This window comes from Herpailurus yagouaroundi, unplaced genomic scaffold (assembly GCF_014898765.1).
Source record: "Herpailurus yagouaroundi ecotype Mexico unplaced genomic scaffold, PumYag 146426, whole genome shotgun sequence".
Taxonomy (NCBI): domain Eukaryota; kingdom Metazoa; phylum Chordata; class Mammalia; order Carnivora; family Felidae; genus Herpailurus; species Herpailurus yagouaroundi.
Window position 1 is genome coordinate 5026 of NW_024422493.1, and position 4334 is coordinate 9359.

Sequence of the window (4334 nt, forward strand, 5' to 3'; positions counted from 1 at the left end):
ATTGGTTATGGAGGAGGACACCTGTTGGGATGAGCACTGGGTGTTGCATGGAAAGCAATTTGACAATAAATTTCATATTTGAAAAAAATAAATAAATAAAAATAAAAATAAAAATAAATCCTCTATAGAATTAGCAACCTACTGAAATTAAATACTAGTAGGGATATTTCACACTTTGGATAGGGATACTATTGACATTGAAAGAGTCCTTTTGGGCAAGGGAGGGGGTATCACAGAGGGGCCCATGGATGGAGGTGTGAATTCAGCTCTCCACTGCTGAACTTTTTTTCTGTTTAATAAACTTCCCATGAGGCCCTTCAGCATCAGAGGGCAAACGGGCAAGGAGATGAGGGTCTCTCTCCTTCTTTTGGGTTTTTAGAGGCTTTAGGTCCAGCCATGTCTGATCTCACCCACCCTGCCAGGGCAGCAGGCATTCAGGAGGATCTCGTCCCCTCTCCTCTGCTCACTCAGTTTCCTGGCATGGATTCTGGACAGGACCGTGACACCAATTTTTGTCACTCCATATGCAGTATCAGGCCAGCCCTCCTTCCTGTACATCCTGTTCTTTGTGTCTTCCACGAACTTGTTCATGAGCCCCACCAGCTCCTCCTCTGTGATGGTTTCACTCCTGAACTTCTGCTGCAGTCCTGGGCTGCAGTTTTTAAGCGATCTGAGGCTGACTATGCTCACACATCGACCAATCTGCCTAAATTACAACACAAAATGTTATGGAGAAGGACAAAGAAAGATGAATTCCAGTTTCGCTAAGATTTGGTACTAGAAAATTTCCACTGAAGTATCATGAGTTTGCTGTGAGCATTAATGAAGACTGCCTGCATGAGTCAAGGACAGGATGGTCCTTAACTTGTTATACCCATAATGTCTCCGATGATGCCTGAGAAATGCTCCGGTGGGGAGGGCACCAAGCAGATGCTCCACAGGAAATCGGAAATGGCTCCTACAAGAACAGGCTAAGGAGAATATAAAGGACACTCACTGCCTTCATGAGCGGAGTACCTCTTTCCCCTCAAGGCCACCTCTGGGACCACCCGAGGATTTCATGGTCGCGTGGGCCATGCTCTACAAACAGATCTCTACCGACCAACAAAGAGCTGACTGGTTTAAGGAGGGCAGCTACATCTACTCTGCTCAAGGATGGTAAAAGCAAATTAGTAGAGTGGCCTGACTTGCACGGTGATTTCTGTCTGTTTGGGTCTCTAACTTGCGTGTCCATAATGTTATGGCCTGAGAATATGGTCATGGGGAGAGGCAGTGGAAAGCTGGGGATTGAAGGGTGCCAATACTGGGCGTGGCCCTGTGGAAGTCACAATGGGAATGAAGGGGAAGGATTAGCCTAGGACACGCCAGTGCTCATCATTAGAACTGCTTCCAGGACTGGAATGGGACTGGGCCAAGCAGGTGGCTATTCCAGTGTGTCTGTGGGAAGTGGCAGGCGAATCCATGACATGCGTGGAGGTGGGGGAGAGCCAGCAATGCAGAGATGGGATAATTGTGGACAGGGACGCTTGCACCCTCTGAGGCAAAAAAATTGCCGAGGACCCTTATGTTTCTCTGTAAGACAGACCAAGGTTGTAGAAGGTTATGGGAGAGATTATCCACAGCTGGCCAGTTGGGTGAAGGTCATAGCCTGGGAGGCTACTAATGGTCCAGACAACACACTATTTCTGGACGTGGGTTTGTGTACGCAGAAGATGCCGGTGTAGAGCGAGAGGAGAGCAGAAGATACGGGAACAATTTGCGCTGACGAGATACGTTTCTGCAGGCCAAGCAACACATTTTCACCTGCAGAGAAGTGGTTCCACAGAGAACTGTAACAGGCATCTGAAACCTTGGTTGTGTCAAACAGGAGGCAAGGGTATGTAGGGCTCACACACGTTCACGAGCAAGGATTCACACTCAACATGAGCGGGGCCGAGGGAGATCCCTCACTGGACAGAGTTTTCGGCTTCGCTGGGGAGTGTGGGGGACAGGGGGTGGGGAGGGGGGGGGAATACCGAACTGAGTATACAATTCTTCCCTACATCCTCCCAACTTCCTTTGCTTCTAACTCATACAGTGGTCCCGGGACCAGAGCTGCAACTGTGGACACGGGAAGCAAGGCTTATCTCTGGGCAAGAATCTGGCACCATAGCTTTAAAACTTTAGTCAGAATTCCTAAGGGCACAATGGAGTATATTGTGCCTTTCCCCATCTGGCAAAACTGGGGAGACAGTGAATGTAGCTGTACTGTGTGTGTAGTATTGAGACACCAGCTCGTTTGGGACCTGTGCAGCCCTATCCTATACGAATGTGAGTGGACCGAAATGGAAGGCACTTGCTAGATCATGCCGGAAATACCACCACTCGGGCCCAGCATCACACCCACCTTGGGGTTTCATTGGAGGCAGCGGTTTTGTGCACATGCCTCGGCTACCAAAGAAGTTTATTTTCATCATCACTTCTGCTTGAATGTGAAACGGTGTCGGATCATTTGCTTCTCGGGAGAAAGAGAAGCATAATAGCAGCCGTGTGGCCAAATTCCACAGACTGACATATACAAGAAGAGTGCACGTGAAATCTGGTGAATTTTGTGTAAAATTGGCCTCTAGTTAGTAGTATTGTGCCAATGACAATGTCCTCATCTGATGATGTTGTAGAATGTTGTAAGATGGCACCATCTGGGGAGGGTGGGTGAAAGGTGCACCCATGGGATCTGTGTTCACCAATTTGTGGTGCCATTTTCTTGTTTATTTAATCCTGTATTAAAAACTCACCCAACTGCCCTAAAGTCCAATCCCAGAGAAACCGTGTGACAACCTGGAAATAATCCGAGGAGTCCGAGAAACCAAAGGTTGCTCTGGATGAAAAGTGCTGTGATTTCCCTTAGACTTGGCAGATTTTAATCAGTAATATACTGCTGAAATAGAGAATTGGGTCCAGCGTGAACTGAACTCAACTTGGATTTGTACAGAGGTGGCTGAGTGTTTTAAAGGGTGAATAAGGGTGTAGAGATGGGGAATGGAGGGGCTTGGGTAGAGTCAGGGAAGTGAAAAATTACCCAGAGTGGGTCGTGTAAATGCCATGAGGCGAGCTGTATGTGCCACACAGAGTCTGGGAGACCGAGGCCCTATCTTTTCTGATGATTACATTTCAAAGGAAGGGCTTTCCAGTGCTTGAGAAAGACACGACTCGGTTGTAGGAGATAGATACCTACCTCAAACGGACAAAGGAAGGACCCGCAAATCGTGAATCCTTTTTAGTAAATCCTCTAAGAAAGGGTGGTGAAGGGCCTATGATCAATTGTTGGTTAGAACAAATAGTAAATTCTTTTGGCAGGTATAGAGGGCTAGGGTCATTCAGGGATGTGGCTTGAGCTGTTGAAAAGCATGTTAGGGACACCTGGGTTGCTTGGTCTGCCAAGTGTCTGCCTTTGGCTCAGGTCATGATCTCACAGTTCGTGAGTTCGAGCCCGCCTCACGCTCTGTGCTGACAGCCCGGAGCCTGGAGCCTGCTTTGGATTCTGTGTCTCCTTCTGTCTCTGCCCCTCCCCTGCTTACACTCAGTCTCACTCAAAAATAAGTACACATTAAAAAAATATTTTTTAAGAAGAAACTCTGTGTTCGCTTTTTAAAAATATGATGTTAAGTGTTTTAATATGTGTGTGGGGGGGAGTGGATGAAATCAGTTGGGCTGAGTTTGTACGTTTTATAGGTCAGGGCTGAGGTCTAGTTGAGAAGCCCCAGAACAGCCTGGCTGGAGAGTGCTGAGGACAGCATCTTTGTCAATTCCCATGTTGAAATGGGAGTAGGTATTATTCTCCTCCCTCATAAAAGGAAAACACTTGTTTCATCTGATCCTTTTCTATCTCGAACGCATCTGTGTGAGAATGTGATACTTGGAGCTGCAGCAAAACTGTCTTGACACCATGAGGAAGCAAACTAACAGATGAAAATTAGAGAGAGCCTTGATCCTTGATGACGGCATGAATCATAGGTCCAAATCTGGATCCAACTATTTCCAGGCCCCCCCTTCCCCCCTTCCTTTTCAAACAACGTAATTTTAGAAAAATACACTGAAAAGTTGCGAATGTAGTAGAGAATTCCCGTGTACTCGTCATCAAATTCTCCCTATATCAACATCTTACTTTTATTGGTCACGTTTGGCAGAAGTAAAAAGGCAACGTCGAACAGTAGTAGTGACTATGCTCCGTGCTTTATTTGGATTTTACTGGCTTTCCCCTGGCAAAGTCCAGGCAAAGGTTGCCTGGTAGGGCCGGACGCTACCTGGGCTCGAGTGCCAGGCGGAGGTCACTAGATGGAAGGATCGGGCGGGGC

General features: G+C 47.3%; 1 long non-coding RNA gene across 1 annotated transcript; it reads right to left on the reverse strand.

The window, feature by feature from the left end:
* Positions 1-409: 409 nt before the first annotated feature.
* On the reverse strand, positions 410-1310 carry LOC121026603 (uncharacterized). The gene is made up of 2 exons (XR_005788397.1): positions 998-1310; positions 410-706 (listed from the first exon to the last, which is right to left on the reverse strand). It is a non-coding gene; the product is annotated as an uncharacterized LOC121026603 (long non-coding RNA).
* Positions 1311-4334: the final 3024 nt, after the last annotated feature.